This window comes from Podarcis filfolensis (genome assembly GCF_964270895.1).
Source record: "Podarcis filfolensis genome assembly, chromosome: 9".
Lineage (NCBI taxonomy): Eukaryota > Metazoa > Chordata > Lepidosauria > Squamata > Lacertidae > Podarcis > Podarcis filfolensis.
The window spans coordinates 6,990,611-7,009,844 of record NC_139610.1 but is presented as its reverse complement, the minus strand read 5'-3'; the positions used below and the strand labels follow the sequence as shown (position 1 = coordinate 7,009,844).

Genomic DNA, 19,234 nt, shown 5'->3' with positions numbered 1-19,234 from the left:
TACACATTTGGCTGAAAATAAGTTCCACCTAATTTAATGAGGCTTATGTCTGAGTGGCTCTGTGGTCTAAACCACTGAGCCTTGGGCTTGCCAATCAGAAGGTCGGCGGTTCAAAACCCCACGACAGGGTGAGCTCCTGTTGTTCGGTCCCTGCTCCTGCCAACCTAGCAGTTCAAAAGCATGTCAAAGTGCAAGTAGATAAATAGGTATCGCTCCAGGCGGAAGGTAAACGTCGTTTCCTTGCACTGCTCTGGTTCGCCACATGCTTAGTCATGCTGGCCACATGTCCCGGAAGCTGTACGCCGGCTCCCTCGGCCAGTAAAGCGAGATGAGCGCCGCAACCCCAGAGTCGTCTGCGACTGGACTTAACGGTCAGGGGTCCCTTTACCTTTACGTCTGAGTTGGCATGTAAAGAATTGTTTTGCCCCTTATTGCCACTGAACAGGAAACAGTCATGCGCTGGGGGGAAACATGAGGAAGCTTATAATTAAAGTTATAGGGGATCTTAATTGAATAGGACTTACTTCTGACTGAAGCTTGAAGTGTATCCTTTTTTCTGTCAAGCCTAGTAGCTTTCTGTTTCTTAAATGTACAGTTAATACAAGCACTGGCTACAATCCAACAAATGTTAATATTTTCATAATACAAATCGAGATTACAAGTTAATTTATATTTTCTATGCCTTTGAACTCTGCATGTGTGTTCTTAGAATTTATCATTAAAATAATAAATAATTTATCATTAAATTATAAATAATCGTTAAAATAAATAATTAATTTATCATTCAAATAATATTTACAACTTGCCTACCTGAAGCTACAGTTGGTAAAAATGGCATTTTAGTTTGCTGCTGACCTATTGGCCATTCTCGCCACAGTGCTTTTCGTTCCCTGTCACACTGGTAGTGCTACAATGCACACTAAGCTACTGTATTCCATGCAGGGCTCCAGCAGAGAAGTAAAATGCATATTTGGAGAAAGGTCTATGTTGTGAGACTAGAGAGGGGTTAAACTATGCTGTTTTTGGTAGTAGGGAAGGTTGGTAAAAAACAGTATGAATTTTAATTGCATGGTGCTTTTATGACAGGTCCTAACCCAATTCTGTTGAACAACAGGGGGAAAGTGTGCCTCTGCAAATCACAGTTCAAATTACATACAATTCCTTGAGTTTCCCCACAGCTTCCCCAGTCCCAGAAGCAAATATTCTCAAAAGAACACTCAACTAAAATGCATTACGTTTTGCTGTGTATCAGATTTAGGCAGCTCACTCCAGGAGCCTCACACGGCTGCTAAAGTTAATCATAGAAACTGTTGCTCAGAGAGGGCCTGTCAGGTTAATCCTACGATATGTCGGCCAATCTTGAGTTACTTCTTGTATCAGTAAATCTGCTCTGCATGTGCTACAGAGGGAATCCATGGGAGACTTTATCCCCCTGCACTCTTCAAAGATAGTGAATAAATTACGCCAATTGTTTGGCTTTATTTATTAGGCTTCTGCCTTCTAAACCTTTGAGGACTTGTTTGTGTTTGGCACAATGAAGCCTGAATCACATTCTGAGTCCTGTCATGTATAACATGTAACATAATGTTACTGCTGCATTGGAGTCCAGGTTTCTTGGTACTTAACCAGGCATGGGGTTTCCTCTGGGAATGAGGCACAACAGAGGCTGTAGTGTCTTTATGGCATATGGTTTAGTTACACAAATATACAACCTGAGTCTGCTTATGGAAGGGCTGACAGCAGCAGCATCTCAAAACGTACCAGCTTACTCCATAGTAACAGCATCAATGTAACAGCACTGTCAGGCATGAAATGTCCAGAGTGAGGAATTAACACTTTATTTTCAAAAGTGGAATTACAAGTTAGGTTTGGCATGTCTATCAGTTCTACATCTCTTGGCTACTTCTAGGTTTGCACCCAATGAGGCAGTTGTGGACAGAAAAGGTGTTGAGCTTTTCTTTGGCAAAATCGCAAAAAGCAAACAAACCATTTTTGAGCTGTTTTTATGGGAAAACGGCACTGCCGACATGGGTTGCCATATGTCTGGATAATAATAATAATAACAACAACAACAACAACAACAACAACAACAACAACAACAACAACAACAATAATAATAATAAAATTTATACCCCACCCATCTGACTGTGTTTCCCCAGCCACTCTGAGCGGCTTCCAACACAATATTAAAATACAGTAATACATCAAACATTAAAAGCTTCCCTAAACAGGGCTGCCTTCAGATGTCGTCTAAAAGTCTGGTAGTTATTTTTCTCTTTGACATCTGGTGGGAGGGCGTTCCACAGGGTGGGTGCCACTACCGAGAAGGCCCTCTGCCTGGTTCCCTGTAACTTGGCTTCTCTCAGTGAGGGAACCGCCAGAAGGCCCTCGGCGCTGGACCTCAGTGTCCGGGCAGAACGATGGAGGTGAAGACACTCAGCAGGACACTGCTGCCGACTGCAGTATTCCGGATATGTCCAGGAAAATCCGGACAACCCTAGAGGTGGGGGGCAGGAGGTAAAAATGAAAAGGTAAAGGACCCCTGAACGGTTAAGTCCAGTCAAAGGCGACTATGGGGTGTGACGTTCTTTGACGTGCTTTCAAACTGCTAGGTTGGCAAGATGCTTAAGCACAGAGCAAAACCTTCATTGCCAAAGTTGGTAAACAAGTCTGAAGCTCTGGAATCTTTCCATGTGGAAACTTCCCAAGCATTCTTCATGAGCATGGGTAGGCAACCTAAGGCCTGTGGGCCGGATCCGGCCCAACCGCCCTCTCAATCCGGTCCGTGGACAGTCCAGGAATCAGCCTGTTTTTACATGAGTAGAATGTGTGCTTTTATTTAAAATGCATCTCTGGGTTATTTGTGGTGCATAGGAATTTGTTCATTTCCCCCCCCCCCAAAAAAAATATAGTCCGTCCCCCCACAAGGTCTGAGGGACAGTGGACCGGCCCCCAGCTGAAAAAGTTTGCTGACCCCTGCTCAGGAGGAACCAAATTCATCTGCAAGGCCACCTCAGCTATGCCGTTGAAGAGACACTCCGCTCAGAGGAGCTTTCCCCCCATTATTTAAATGCTGTAAATTGTCCTGAGCTCTCTCTGGAGTCATGAGGCAGGGCACACATTTGAAAACAAAATAAATCTGACAGGCAGAGAGACCGGAAGAACTGTCAAATCTGCTTTGAAATGCAGTTATATGTTTTTGAGATGTAGGAAAACGAGAATGTCAGGCAGAGGGGGCTTCTGAGGGGCTACTTTGTTTTAAATGGTTTGGCCATTGAAGTCCTTATCACTCCTCGCATGAGCATTACGAAATAGGATGGTCCATTTTTCCATTTGCGTCTTGTTGTTCCTGCAGAAACCAAATCTACCCCTGCTTGCTTCCTACATCTCCACTCTTGCATCACAAGAGGACATCCCTGAACTGGGAGGGTTTCAGGTCATATGCTGAAGACAGTTGCTTGTTTGTTATGGCATGATTGGGCCACCAGTTTGGCACTAATAAGGCTACATTCTACATTATTATAATATCCATCCTTTTTCATCTCTTCCAGCTGCCCAGCTAAGAAAAACAGACCTTGTAGAGGACATTGACATCTGGTTTGCTGCAGATATGTGTGCTCCCCCTTATTTAATTCCTATTTTCTCTGTTTCTGATGTACCAATACATCAGGATGTCAAATCCTGCCGGTAGAAATAAAAACACAAATTACCGACAATCACGAGGGGAGAACAACTCACAATAGCGCACATGTAATCCCTTGTCATTTCACATCTTTATTTAGCTGTGAAGCCTGAAGAACAAGCTGTGGCTTGAAAAACAATGAGTATCATTTTAAATCTTCCATGATGTGTTGTCATTTTTATCTTGCCTGGTTCTGAGAGGGCAAAGAGAGCCCAGCCTAAAAACAAGGCCCGTGTGGGATGACACTTCCCAAGGGATTACAAAGTGATATTCAGCTGGGTAAATTTCACTCAACATGAAAGCATTCCTTGCTAGTGTGTGTGTGTGTGTGTGTGTGTGTGTTTTGACACAAAGTGGACAAATGAAATGCCTACAGCCAAATGTTCATTTCTCCGTCTGAGGTCAAATGAGAAGCTGATTGTTTTTCTTCTGAAAGTTTCCCTTTCCCACCCATTTTGCACTTACTGAATTTTCAGTTTTTAACGAAAAGAAATAGGATTAGGAAGCTGGAGTTGTCCAAATGGAATATACCTATATTCATTCTGCCACTTCAGTTTATTTAGTTTATATATGATTTCGTTTATATTCTGCAGACTCTAGACCAAGGATGCAAGTTCATTCAGATGGTCCAGGGCACATCTGTAAAAATACAATTTAAAGTCATACGGCATCTAGCACAGCTCATTACAACTTCTACAACAGGTAAAAAAATCATTGTTGTCTGGTTTATCATGCAGTGGTACCTTGGTTCTCAAACTTAATCCGTTCCAGAAGTCCGTTCCAAAACCAAAGCGTTGCAAAACCAAGGCATGCTTTCCCATAGAAAGTAATGCAAAATGGATTAATCCGTTCTAGGCTGTTGAAAAACTACCCCTAAAACAGCAATTTAACATGAATTTTACTCTATAACAAGACCATTGATCCATAAAATGAAAGCAATAAACAATGTACTGCAGTCACAGAATCAATCAATCAATCAATCAATCAGTCAATCAGTGGCCAAACTGGGTTCCACATAGTCACAAAAACAAAAAAAGAGAGCCTCAAAAACAAAAATGCAAAATAAATAGCAAAAGCAGACAGGCGCTCAAATCGGAAGTGAAACACTCAAATCGGAAATGCAATACTCAAAATGGAGCATGTTCGGCTTCCGAAAAATGTTTGCAAACTGGAACACTTACTTCCTGGTTTGCAGTGTTTGGGTTCCAAGTTGTTTAAGTACCAAGGCATTTGAGAACCAGGGTACCACTGTATAGCAAAATAAAGTATCCAAGAGGCAGTACCAACACAGGAAACCAGCCCAAATATGATAGGCTGTTTCACCCACATTTTACTCCAGCGTTCAGCTCTGTAGTCTCTATTCCCCTCTCACTACATCAGGGCTAACAAACCGTGAGCCATCACTTGTGCCCCCTGCCCTACCAAGGGATCCTGACAATGCATTTATCTCAACAACAGGGTGCAGGAACATGCTTCTTTTCACAAAATAAAGACGAAAACCTCTAATGCAGCTCTAATGCTAGGTGAGTGTTTGTGAGCGGCATTTGTGCTCTCATCCCAGGTGCAATTCCACAGCGTCCCACCTCTCACCTGGAAGTCAGGTTGACACAAGGGGTTCTGGGTTCGAAAACACCCATTCTGTGTTTTGATGTTTCTGCGTTTGGGCCATTGTCTCTTTCCCTCTCTCCCATGAGCAAAGATAAATATATCATAGCTGTCAACGTTTCCCGTTTTTAAAGGGAAATTCTTTTATTCCAAATAGGATTCCTCGCAAGAAAAGGGAAAAGTTGACAGCTATGAATATATGGATGTCTTAAGCACTCAAATACTATGGCAACCAGTTCACAGAAAAGCCCATGAGGAATCTAATAATTTTGTATTTAGAGCAGTGTCAGGGCAGCATTTGCAGTAAAGAAGACATGGAGGTGCATAAAATGAGATGAGATTATTATATGTTCTGTTTGGAAAATATATGTAAAAACTAAAAATACATATATATTAAAAAAGAAGAAGACATGGAGGTAGAGTACAGGCTCACAATGGGGAAAAGCAATGTTCAGTTGATGGGCACTGGTGATGATTTTTATTTTAGCGAGTAAGAACATTTGTGGAAATAATAGCAATGCTACCCTTTGTGTCATGGATTACTAAAAAAAAAAATCACACACACAAAAACCCACTGAATTCAAATTTCAAGTTGACACCGTTCCTCAATAGCTTTCAGCTACTGTCCTGAAAATAGTTATGCTCAGTCTTTTGTTCCTAATTTGAATCAAGGTTTTCAATGAATAGGTTATTGCTGAGTTTATTCCAATAAATTAACGACAAGCATTTTAAACATTATTTCTCAGACTCTCAGACAGCTGCAAAGTATGCTCCCTATGGTTCTTTCTGTTCATATTCATTACATGATAAATGCTAACCCCTAATTCAAGAGTCAAGGAGAATGTCATGTAAACCCATGAAATGACTGTGTAAATTGGCATATTCCTGAAATCTTGGAGGTCTGGTTTTTATGAATTATTGACTGAGAATCCAATCCAAAGCACACTTGCTTGGGAGTAAGCCCCAGTCAACTCAGAAGAATTTATTTCTGAGTAATGCTTAGGGACGTAGGTGGCGCTGTGGGTTAAACCACAGAGCCTAGGACTTGCCGATCAGAAGGTCGGCGGTTCAAATCCCCGCAACTGGGTGAGCTCCCGTTGCTCGGTCCCTGCTCCTGCCAACCTAGCAGTTCGAAAGCACGCCAAAAGTGCAAGCAGATAAATAGGTACCGCTCCAGCGGGAAGGTAAACGGCGTTTCCGTGTGCTGCTCTGGTTCGCCAGAAGTGGCTTAGTCAATGCTGTACGCCGGCTCCCTCGGCCAATAAAGCGAGATGAGCGCCGCAACCCCAGAGTCGGCCGCGACTGGACCTAATGGTCAGGGGTCCCTTTACCTTTACCTTTAATGCTCATGGCTGGGTTGTGAGGCTATGACCCTAAGCATATTTACTAGGGTGCAAGTCTAACTGAATGCAGTGAGTTCGAAGCAAACTCAGAAATGCAGTGTAAAAACATTAAAACTGAAGCTTTGTGACATTATTTATCCGAAGTATGTCCTCGGCCACAACATCCATCTGTCATGGATGCTCTAGCTGAGATTTCTGCATCACAGGGGGTGACTAGAAGACCTTTGGGTCCCCTCTATGATATAAAGGATAAGTTAAGAATCCAGCATTGGTGCCCCAAGGCAGCCACCCAGACATAGCTGTCAACTTTTCACTTTTCCTGCGAGGAATCCTATTCGGAATAAGGGAATTTCCCTTAAAAAAAGGAAAACGTTGACAGCTATGCACCCAGATTGTCTACCCCCAGCCTACATGATCTCAGTAGTATTCCCCATTGTTGCTTCACAGTGACTGGTAAAAATTATTTTGCATTTTTTTATAAATAAATAAAAAAAGATAATGGACCTTGGTCAAATTTACCAACAACAGGTTTTATTATCCACTTGGTAAAAGAAATAAACCAATTACTCAGAAAGTAACCTATATGTATTCCTTAGCCAAAGCCCATGTGAGTTAAAATCTTTTGGACTGTGCACCATATCAATGTACATTTTTATTTGTAAACTGTTTATAGGGATAAGATTGACTTCCCTTACAATATAGATACCATTGATCTACCTTATAGTAATTGCACAATGTATGTATAGCACTCTGGACATATAAAAGCGGCATCAAACTATTATTATTATTATTACCCAAACCACATTGCGATCGTCCTTTGCCTCAAATGTAAGACCTAGCCCACTCAGATGTAACACCAGCTCCCTAAAAATCCCTGTGCATAGATGCATGAATGTAAAGTTTCTCCCTTCCTGACCACTTCCTTGCAAGGGTTTCAGCTGTAGCCTGGATTTTAAATTGAGGTTTGAAGTGGAGTTGAAGAAAGAACCTGATTAGCATTATCCATTGTCAGCATCAGTGCAGATAATGGAGAATTTTGTAGTGGGGAGCGGGGCAGCCAGAGGAGAGGGCTGGCTCAGTATGTTCCTACGGCTTGTTTCCAATTTGCAAACCAGGCTATATGTCTGCACTGGGCAGCTGAGTGGATCTATGCAGATTTTGTATGTACAACTACAAGTGCAGGCATGTGCCAGCTTGAGCCACAGTCGGTGCTTCTCAGTTTAGCAATGATGCAACAGGCAAGAGTTTGCTACTGTATGCTGAAAACTAGTGAAGTTGGGAAAAGGAGCAGCATGTTTCAGTACAATGTTATTAAAACTTAACTTGCAACTCAATGCTATGCAAAGTAAAGCATGCCGAAAAGTTTAGAAATCAATGGTCTTTTTTCCAAATTTTTTTAATTGATTTTCCAAGTTTATAACAAACAAAACACACAAATAAAGAAAAAAAGACATTACAATACTATAAAAGGCAACAAAAACAAACATGTAAACACCTAATACTTTAAGACCTAATTTAATTTTCATTGTTAACTGACTTCCTTGAATCCCACCTTTACTGAGTTTCGTTGAATCACTTTTTAACAGCTCTCCAATATCCACTTTCTAATCAAATTGACACCTTTAATTTACAATCTTCTCCTCTTTTCATAATTATCTAAATCCATAGCATTTTACAATTCATTCTTACTCTAGTCCTAGGCCCATTTGATACTTTCAAGTAACTTCTACTTATCGTATGTTACAATATTTGGCTAAATAGTCTTTAAATTTCTTCCAATCTTCTCGATATTCCTCTTCTTTCTGATGGCAGAGTCTTCCAGTCAGGTCGGCTAGCTCCAAAAAGTCTAACGTCTTCATCTGTTGAAATCGATGGTCTTAGGGAGACCTAACCCTGCATAGAGTTCAGACTAAGTATGCATTTGCACTTCAGGAAAGGAAATGGGGGGGGGTAAGGATGCCGCAAACTCTTCTGGGTATATGTAGTATTTTATTTTTATTTTTAACGTCATTGCTTAAGGTTTAAAGAAGCAGCTTTGTATGCTGGCTTTCAGACCTGAGCAACTTATTTCAAAGTAACTCTGTGAAAGCAACTATCACGTTTGGTTTATAAGAAAAGGACTAGCTGCTCTGATTACCTGTCAAGATTACAGCTGCAAAACTCCCCTGGCTCTGTTCCCATTTCTAATCATGACTTGAGTTTGGAAATCAGTGTGACTGCCTATAAGGTTGAACAAACAGCCAGGCACAACGCGCCTCTTCCTTTTCCTGAGATACCTTTGTGTAAAGGACTGGGAAAGTACCGTACATATTTGTTGCTTCTCATCCATGCTCTGGTTGTTCTGTCCCCCGTTTTTTAAAGCTTGGCTTCCTAACATTTATTGGTGTTTGACTCAGGGTTAATCCTGTGACTGAAGTGTAAAAGAAGGTGTGGCCTTTTAAAATTTTATTTTAAGGGCACATCGTAGTGGTCTTTGGGAGGTTACAAACATCTTTTGGAAACCATGGCAGTGGCCAGTAAAAAAAAGAGTTTGGTTTTTTAGTACTATTTTTTTAAAGAAATGGCAAATTGCTGCAGGACAGAGGAGTCACCAGAAAACTTTTGGCATCACCGTATCACAGCAGGGAACATATAGGAGCAGGCAGTAAAAAAAAAGTTATTAAAATAATAATTTGAGGTGTCTTGGGGGCCAGCACAAACCTTTTGGCATTATGACATTACAGAGGTGGGCCCACTGGAACAGAGAGATAGATAGATGATAGATAGATAGATAGATAGATAGATAGATAGATAGATAGATGATAGATGATAGATGATAGATGATAGATGATAGATGATAGATGATAGATGATAGATGATAGATAGATAGATAGATGATAGATAGATAGATAGATAGATAGATGATAGATAGATAGATAGATGATAGATAGATAGATAGATAGATAGATAGATGATAGATGATAGATGATAGATGATAGATGATAGATGATAGATGATAGATGATAGATAGATAGATAGATGATAGATAGATAGATGATAGATAGATAGATGATAGATAGATAGATAGATAGATAGATGATAGATGATAGATAGATGATAGATATAGATAGATAGATAGATAGATAGATAGATAGATAGATGATAGATGATAGATAGATAGATAGATAGATAGATAGATAGATAGATAGATGATAGATAGATATAATACAAATTGAGTCGGGGTTTATGTGGCCTTCAGTTTGAAGCTTAGGAAACCCTGCTTGGAAAGACAATTTGTAAGACCTTTGCTGCACATACAATGGAATGTGGAGAGAGAGGTCAGACCCTCTAGGTAGTGTAGTGTAGTGGTTAGACTGGGATCTGGGCCATGAAGCTCACTGGGTGACCTTGGGCCAGTCACTGCCTCTCAGCCTAACCTACCTCACAGGGTTGTTGTGGAGATTAGTTGAGGATGGGGAGAACCATGTACACCACTTTGAGCTCCTTGAAGATGCAACGTGGGCTACAAATGCAATAGTTACATATTTGGACATCCAAACCTCTCCCATCAGCTTCCCCAACCTGGTGCTCTCCAGATTGTCCAGTTGGTTAGAGTGTGGTACTGATAATGCCAAGGTTGCAGGTTTGATTCCTGTAAGGGACAGCTACATAGTCCTGCACTGCAGGGGGTAGACTAGATGATTCCCAGGGTCTATGATTCGATGAAGATTATATTCAATCTCTGAATAGAAGGGTGTGCCTATTGCAGAATTTCTGGGCATTTGAGAAGATGAGAATGTCAGTTTGCATTTCTTAGGACAGAAACTATTGATCTGATGTGTAGAGATCTTTCCTGTTCTGCTTAGTTCAAGAGGGTTCTGGACGGTTTCTTCTCTATGTGAAAGAAGGTTCTTGTTTGGGTTATTCCTTCCGAAAAGCAGAGTACAGCTGGCTTAAACTTGTTCTGTTATCTCTTTCTGTTGAGGTCATACTGACTATAATAGCAAAGCGAAAAGGAACCTGGGTCTTCACTTACTTTCTCTTTCTATCTCTTTGTTCTGGTGTGATGTTTTGTTCTGCATATAGTGTTAAAGTTTAGTGTTATTATAAGTTATTGCAAATCTGCTGCAACTGGATTTCTTATGGACAGTGCCAATTCTGAATGTATTGGATTTGTGACCATTATGCTCATTTGCCTTCAGTAGCAGTAAAGCTCTGCTGGATGAAGGACAATTGGCTATGGTCTATTTTTGGGAACTCTACAACGTGTTTAAGATTTTCCTCCACACGCGCGGCAGAGAACCCATTCTTCAGATGTTTTGGAGCATAACTTCCATCTGCCCCAGCCAGTGACTTTGGTCAAAAACACATCTGGAGGCATCAGGTTGGGGAAGGATGCTGCACATGATTTAGGACTGCATAAGAGCCTAGGGCTTGCCGATCAGAAGGTCGGCAGTTCAAATCCCCGCGACATGGTGAGCTTCCATTGCTCGGTCCCTGCTCTTGCCAACCTAGCAGTTCTAAAGCACATCAAAGTGCAAGTAGATAAATAGGTACCACTCCGGCGGGAAGGTAAACGGCGTTTCCGTGTGCTGCTCTGGTTCGCCAGAAGCGGCTTAGTCATGCTGGCCACATGACCCTGAAGCTGTACGCCGGCTCCCTCGGCCAATAAAGCGAGATGAGCGCCCCAACCCCAGAGTCATCCGCGACTGGACCTAACGGTCAGGGGTACCTTCACCTTTAAAAAGAATAAAGACACATGAAGCTTCTTTTAAAAGTAATAAGAAGTTTACTCACATTCAGTTCACAGCTGGATCCCTGAAGGCAGGCTTTAGCTTGTAGTTACAGAGACAGTGTAGCCTACATCCTTGTAAGAATGGGCCCATGTGCTGCTGGCAGAGAGCCAGCAGTGTAGTCCAAGAGAAGAAAAGGCAGCAAAAGAGGAAGGTAGCTCCGTGACTGGCCTTTTGTGGGGTCTGCAAGGGTCATGCCCACCTACCTGGTCACATGCAGGGAGAGGATGCTCCAGACCAGGTGTAACAGGAAGTTCAACTGGCTGGATCAATATCCCCCTGTCTGCATCCACTTTAGGCAAACAGGAAGTGATGTACTTGACTGCTTATGTTACAACCCACAAAAGCGAGCACTAAAAAGCAGCACATTGGATCATGTGGTTTCTGGTTCTTCTGGTGAGATCTCTCAAGAGGTCTGTGGGACCTTGCTGGAACCTGCAGTTGCTTCTCCTTGCTTCTCCCCCTGCCAAGGAAGAAGTGAGAAGAGCTGGAAGTGAAATATGCAGCATTCAAGGGTAAATACGGAAACCAAGGAATGGCAAGGACAGGAAATCGATGGATAAAGTAATTTATGGTCTATGTTAACATCTGCTCCCCCTCCCAGGTTGAGCACACAATAAATGAACTATTTATTGCCTTTTGCAGTTAGTCACCGTCTTTTGTGCAGATCTCCAGGGGGATCAATGCTCTGAACTACTCCTTGCTTGCTTTTAAGCTTGCATTCCTGGCTGGGGTTTGGGACTGGACTCCGCAGGGCTTCCTTCTGAGCAAACGCACACAGAAGCAGCCTGCCAGGCTGCCATCCCCTTGCAACCAGCAACGGACCTACATTTTGGGAGCCCAGAACTGATATGGAGTTTCCCTTCACAACCAGCAGCAAGGTCTGGGGAACCCGTTATTTCTTTCTATGGGGTTGTTCCACGACAGATCACCACATTTATTTTTTTAAGTAAAAAATTAGCTACTACATCTCAGATTTTGATAAAACGGCTGCACTGGATTGTCTCACATGTCAAAGTCACTGGTGTGAATAAAAATGTCCCATGCGTTATAGTTTTCGAGTTATGAGGATGGATGAAAATTATGGAAAAATAGGGAAATGTAATATACATGCATGAAGGGATGCAGGTGGGTTAAACCACAGAGCCTAGGACTTGCTGATCAGAAGGTCAGCGGTTCGAATCCCCATGACGGGGTGAGCTCCCATTGCTCAGTCCCTGCTCCTGCCAACCTAGCAATTCGAAAGCACGTCAAAGTGCAAGTAGATAAATAGGTACCGCTCCGGTGGGAAGGTAAACAGTGTTTTTGTGCGCTGCTCTGGTTCGCCAGAAGCGGCTTAGTCATGCTGGCCACATGACCTGTACGCCGGCTCCCTCGGCCAATAAAGTGAGATGAGCGCCGCAACCCCAGAGTCGGCCACGACTGGACCTAATGGTCAGGGGTCCCTTTACCCTTTACCTTTTAATATACATGCATGAGGCACTTTTTAAAGCAATTTTTTAATGCAATATGGCCTAAAATTAATCTGGGGCCCCTCTGGGATTAGGGCCCCTGAAGTTTAAGTTTCTGCTTCTACTTGCAACCCCACATGCACTTGGGAAATGCCTGGGCTCACCCCCTCCCAAGAGAAGCACATATAGGAGCCAACTCCTAGGAACTAAGGTCCCTTCAGCCCCCCCCCCCAAAATATTTTAGGTGGTCGCCTCTCCCACCCAAAAAATTTGATGGATATTCCCATTCTAATGGCTTGTGTGCACTGCACCATGTGATCCATTATGTGGGGCGGGGCTTACCTGGGTCCCCACAATATTTTATTCAAGTTGGCACCCCTGGCCAACTGTGAGAGCCAGTGTGGTGTAGTGGTTAAGAGCGGTGGACTCGTAATCTGGGGAACCGGGTTTGTGTCTCCACTCCTCCACATGCAGCTGCTGGGTGACCTTGGGCTAGTCACACTTCTCTGAAGTCTCTCAGCCCCACTCACCTCACAGAGTGTTTGTTGTGGGGGAGGAAGGGAAAGGAGATTAGCTGCTTTGAGACTCCTTAGGGTAGTGATAAAGCAGGATATCAAATCCAAACTCCTCTTCTTCTTCTTCTTCTTCTTCTTCTTCTTCTTGGCATGGGGGGGCAGGGAGGAGCATCTCCCCCCCCATTAATAAAAATCAATAAAAATACATAGCTAACTGAGGTTCTCTCCCACCAACAAAAGGCCTGGTGATGTGAAAAAACACTTAGAATTTGGGTTCGGGGCCTCACAGGGGTCCGCTACGGTTGGAGAAGACGGGTGATTTCCAACCAAGGATTGAAAGAAACAAGTGGCTTTTCAAAAGCGCAGATCCTTTATTTGGTTGCAACTGGGTTCCCCACGCAAAGGTGAAAAAGGGTATGAGGGACCCCACCCAAAGCTAAGTTCAGAATACTTGGATACAATTATAAAAATAGAGATAGGGTAAATTGAGGAAATAGAGTAATGGGCATGCAGGGAGGAAAGAAAAATGCTTTATTTGACAAGGGGGGGGGGATTCGAAGGAGGGGAATAACGGGAGAAGCGAATTAAAAGGAGAGCAGGCTAAAGGCAAAATTGAGGAAAAGGTTTATATATGTCTCTTAGGTTGCCTTCATTTGGTTTATTTGGTCTTGGTTTTCAGCTTCTTTAGCTATTTTTCTACATCACTGGCTACGCCCACGACCCCTGGTATGCAACCTGCGCCCGCAGGGGCCCCAATCCCGCTCCTTTCCACGAAGCTCCTGCTCCCCACCCAGGAAAGCTGCCCGCTTTGCGCCAGGAATCGCGCCCCGGCCTCCTTGCGCCCCACGGGCTCTAACTTCCAAGCCTGCCCGACTCTCGCTTCCCATCCCTCGAACACCCCAGCTCGACCCACCCGCTTTCCCAGGCGCGCTCCCTGCGCAGGTGGCTCGAGCCCGCAACGCATCGGAGAGGGGCGGGATCGCGCTCCGGCGAGCGCGCGAGCGCGTGGCGGGGAAGGGAGGCCCGGAGGCGAGCAGATGCCGCGCGCAGGGGGCGGAGAAGCTGCTGCAGCAGCGGCAGTAGCAGCGCGGGCGCGGCAAGAGCGAGTTTTTTACGCGGCTGGAGCCTCGCTCGCGGCGAAGGGGCGGGTGCCTGCGGTCCGGGTGAGTAGCCTGCGCCGCGCCCACCCTCCGCTCCGGATTGCGCGCTCGGGTTGGATGGGGGACCCCCCTCTCCATGCCCAAGCACGGGCCGGTCCCGGGGTTCCTAGGGCGGCAGAGCCTCTCCTGGGGAAAAGGGCGCAATCCTCGGGACTTTGCGCGCATTCCCTCCCCACCCCCAAAGAAAAGCGAAGCTGTGCAGCCCCGAGGGCACATACCGTGGGGAGCCTCGAACTCGGCGGAGCTTACTCCCGAGTAAATGTATGCGAGGCTCGTGCTGCAAAGGCACGCTTCTTCTTGGGAGATGGAAACAGGCGCAAGAGCGCGCTGTACCCCGAGGCTGCCAGGGCGCTTCCTTTCTTCCAAGGGGCAGCAAAGGGGTCCCGGCAGGAGTTAATTTCCCCGGGCAGGGCGCGCGCCGCTGCTCCGTTTGCTTTAAGGCGAGGATTCCCGCAGGGCTCGCTCGCCCTGGAAGCGCTGCTGCGCAAGTGGGCGCCGCCGTCGAGGGAAGGAAAAGGGTCCCGGGTGGAAAGCGCCGTGGAGGGGCTCCCATTTCCCCCTGTAGGCTGAAGCCTCGCGCAAAGCCTTCCCTGGGCATTGCGGGAAGAAGAGAGCTGTTCGACAGCGCAACTGACTGGTAGTCCTTCCTTGGCGGCTTTTAAACAGAGGTTGGGTGGCCCTCTGTCATGGATGCTTTAGTTGAGATTCCTGCATTGCAGGGGGTTGGACTAGATGATCCTTGGGGTCCCTTCCAACTCATAATTTCCTTTCACAGCACCTTTTGGAGCGCATGGCAAATGTGTGGCATTGACTGCCTTTCCGTGCATGTTTAGAAGATTGCTGCAGGTTGTGATCCACCAGCGGTACACGCCTGGTGTTAGAGGAATTCAAAAGGTTGGGACTCGCTGCCTGAGAAGGGTTAGATTTGAGCTGTTATCACTTAGTACTGGAACAAGAACAGGAGTGAAAGGAAGAAGGGAAGGGACTTGGAGATCTCCCCTCCTTTTCTGCTCTGCAGATTGTTGCCCCCAGTGAGCTAGTCAAGAATTTGAATGCGTTTGGGTTTCATAAATTCGCCTAGGTCAAACCCCCCCCACAATCAGCCTTTAAATATAAACACAACTTTTCCCTGGCCGCTTCCAGATGACCTGTTTACTGAGCATTCCTTCCTGATATGCTGGCGGGGGGGGGGGGGATTAGAGGGCAACTGCTGTTTAATGATCATTCACTCTCATTTGTTTGTGGGGAGGTTAAACAGCGTTGCATCAAATCAAGTGCATTCCACTCACTTTCCTTATTGCAAAAAGTTTGATCTTTTGAGGAAGTGGGTTTGTTCCGCGGGACATTCAAATCCGCTTTAATCGCACAACCTGAATTTGCCAGTATGTGATTGAATCTCTCCCCCAAATTGTGACAGTCACACTACTGGGTTCACACCAATTTTTTATCCAGAGACTCTAGAGTGTTGTGCAGCAGGTTGCTTGTGGAAAGGAATTTCGAAGTTGAGCAATATCCAAGGCTAATTTAGGTGAGTGTCTTAAATGCCTTACCTGGAGATAAGGTTAGTAGGGTGCTAGTCTGTACATGGAGTAACTTTCGGGAAGCTGTTGTTTTTTTAGATGGAATATTTTCAGTTATGGCTTCCACTCAGATAGCTTTGGAATTGAAAAACTGGGTGTAGGAGCACTGGGTCAATCTGAAATGTTAGTAAGTACACATGAAGTGGCTTTAGATCATGAGTAGGCAAACTAAGGCCCGGGGGCCGGATCTGGCCCAATCACCTTCTAAATCCAGCCCACGGATGGTCCAGTAATCAGTGTGTTTTTACATGAGTAGAATGTGCCATTTTTTAAAAAATGCATCTCTGGGTTATTTGTGGGGCACAAGAATTCGTTCACCCCCCCAAAAAATATAGTCCGGCCCACCACAAGGTCTGAGAGACAGTGGACCGGCCCCCTGCTGAAAAAGCTGACCCTGGCTTTAGATTAACACTGTTTCAACACCACTATTATAGGGTAGGGGGACTGTGTTTGGAATACTGGTTGCTTCACAGGAGCTGCCAGCCACCCCTAGCTCTCTGTGGGATGTGCATGTCTTTCATATTCACAAATACGGTAAAGCTATTGGGACCTGACATGAACTGGTTAATGCATAATGGGCACTACATATATTGCTTTTCCTTGGCACCAAAGAGGACTCTCCCACCCTTAGCACCTACTCTGTGTGTAGGTGTGTGGTGTCCCTTCTGATCTTGGTGGAAAGAGTGAAGCGATAAGCCTCTTCATTCCTTGGTGCTGCCTGCACAGTGAGAGTTAGGCTTCTTCTCCCTTGTTAGCAGTTACAAAAAGGTAGACAGGCAGTTGCCTGCTCCTTATCTTAATCTTATGCCTTTTTGGCTCTTAGAAGGTGGACCCAGTGTATAGGTTAGCCACTGTAGCATCTATTTTCTATTCTCTGTCTATTCCAGCTGCCTAATTAAAATAAGGTAAAGGTAAAGGGGTCCCTGACCGTTAGGTCCAGTCGCGGCCGACTCTGGGGTTGTGGCGCTCATCTCGCTTTACTGTCTGAGGGAGCCAGCGTACAGCTTCTGGGTCATGTGGCCAGCATGACTAAGCCACTTCTGGAGAACCAGAGCAGCGCACGGAAATGCCGTTTACCTTCCCGCCAGAGTGGTACCTATTTATCTATTTGCACTTTGACCTGCTTTCGAACTGCTAGGTTGGCAGGAGCTGGGACCGATCAACGGGAGCTCACCCCGTCGCGGGGATTTGAACCACCGACATTCTGATCAGCAAGCCCTAGGCTCTGTGGTTTAACCCACAGCGCCACCCGTGTCTCTCTAATTAATCATACCAGGGATCAAATCTGGGGCCTAGCTCTTGCAAATATGTGCTGACCCACTGAGCTATGGTCTCTCCTAAGTATCAGTTTGGTACTTGATAACAAAGAACATCTACTTTCCATGCACAACTGCATGCTGGATTTCTCAAGTTTGCACCTCACTTGTTATGGAGCTAAACGTTTAGCCCAGCCACTTGTTTTTATTAAAGGACTGTATCCTCTTCCTCCTTGTTAAATGCATATTAGCGTGTTCTCACCACCTTAGGTGTTGGTCCATTTCTCCCCAACACCAAGATTATTGAACTTGGTACTTTTCCTGCTCTTTGCCCACCATAATTGTATAAACAAAAGTCTGGGTTAAGGCTTAAGCCCAAACTCAAGTGATAAATAATAACTAATCTAAGTTCCTAAAAGCATTGTTAAAAATGTTTGCTAGTTTAAAAGATAAACTGCATAACATTTACGTTAACTACTCCTCTTACCTGTGGTACAAAAGAAAAAAAGATTTCCTTCAGAAAAATTATTACTCTTGGATCTTAACCTTATCTTTTTTTACTAGCTCCAGAGAACTAGTGGAATACTTATTACTGCTACCAATGTAGTTGCTCAGTCTCGGTGATATATTTAATTTTAATTTTGTTATGCTTATGGTGAAGGCTGTGACTTTGTTACAACTTTATTAGTTCATCGAACTGCCAGAGATGTAGTTTTGGGTCTTTGTTTTATTTTGTTTGTTTGTTGAAAAGCTCTATTTAATACCGCTTAGGCTTAGCGTATTTATGGTAACCAAATTTGTGTCATTGTGAGAGCAATAGTGAACTTTTGTCTCTAATTCCAAAAAATTAAATTAAAATTGTGATTTATTTTTTTTAAAAAAGTGAGGTGGCAGTTGCTGTGCTGCTGACTGGCCAAAAGTAGTCCATAATAATCGCCAGATCTTCTCTCCACTCTTCTGAATTGAATTGTCTTCATGTTACTTCATTATCCAGCTTCAGTTCCATCTCAGCTTTTCGGACTGTAAGCTACTTGCAGGGCAGTGACCTCTCTATTTTTGCCTGAGATTAGCACACTGGCTAATTGACCAGGCAAGGGCTGTCAATTGACCACCTGTTATTTAACCATTGTCACATATCCCACAATGCCAAGAATGCTGCAGTGTTAATGGAAGCTTTTTTTATTTTTCCTTGTAATGCCACACAATAGCAAGGCCCAAGAGCAGGGGTAGGCAACCTAAGGCCCATGGACTGGATACGGCCCAATTACCTTCTCAATCCGGCCCGCAGGGTTTTAAAGGGTTTTAAATTTGTTGTTAGCCGCCCTGAGCCCGGCTTTTGAACCAGGAAGGGCAGGGTATAAATAAAAAATTATTATTATTATTATTATTATTATTATTATTATTATTATTATTATTATATTCCCTCTCCCTCCTCTTTGGCCTGGTAATCCAGGAACAACATCGCGTGTGCGTTCGCACTGCAGAGGAAAAGTGTGTGACGGGTGAAAGAAGGAAATGTGTTTGTTTTGCTTGATCTAGTGGATGACTAACACAGGATGGTGGACAGTGGGGAAAGGTGACCCTCCTGGATTCACAGGTGTCCTTTTGAGTTATTTGAAGGGGGTGGGCTTGAAGAACCCTGTATTTCAGTGGTTCCACTGCTGCCTGGAAGGCTGGTCTCAAAAAAAGGGGGGGTTCTGGGAGGAGACTGGCCTCTGGGCTGTAGAGTAAAACAGAGTTCCAACTTGTCTTCCATTATTTTCTATACATGCAGGAAACCACTGAATTACCGTATTTTTTGCTCTATAAGACTCACTTTTTCCCTCCTAAAAAGTAAGGGGAAATGTGTGTGCGTCTTATGGAGCGAATG

General features: G+C 44.3%; 1 protein-coding gene across 13 annotated transcripts in view; it reads left to right on the top strand.

Moving 5' to 3' along the window:
- Positions 1 to 14,356: 14,356 nt before the first annotated feature.
- PROM1 (prominin 1) overlaps positions 14,357 to 19,234 on the top strand; it is a gene marked incomplete at its 3' end in the record, with an annotated part of 116,242 nt that continues 111,364 nt past the window's right edge. For 8 of the 13 annotated variants that reach the window (XR_014551950.1, XM_083630260.1, XM_083630257.1 and 5 more), the window contains exon 1: positions 14,357 to 14,531. The remainder of the gene's footprint in view (positions 14,532 to 19,234) is intronic. The other 5 variants (XM_083630255.1, XM_083630251.1, XM_083630261.1 and 2 more) reach the window with 2 other exon arrangements.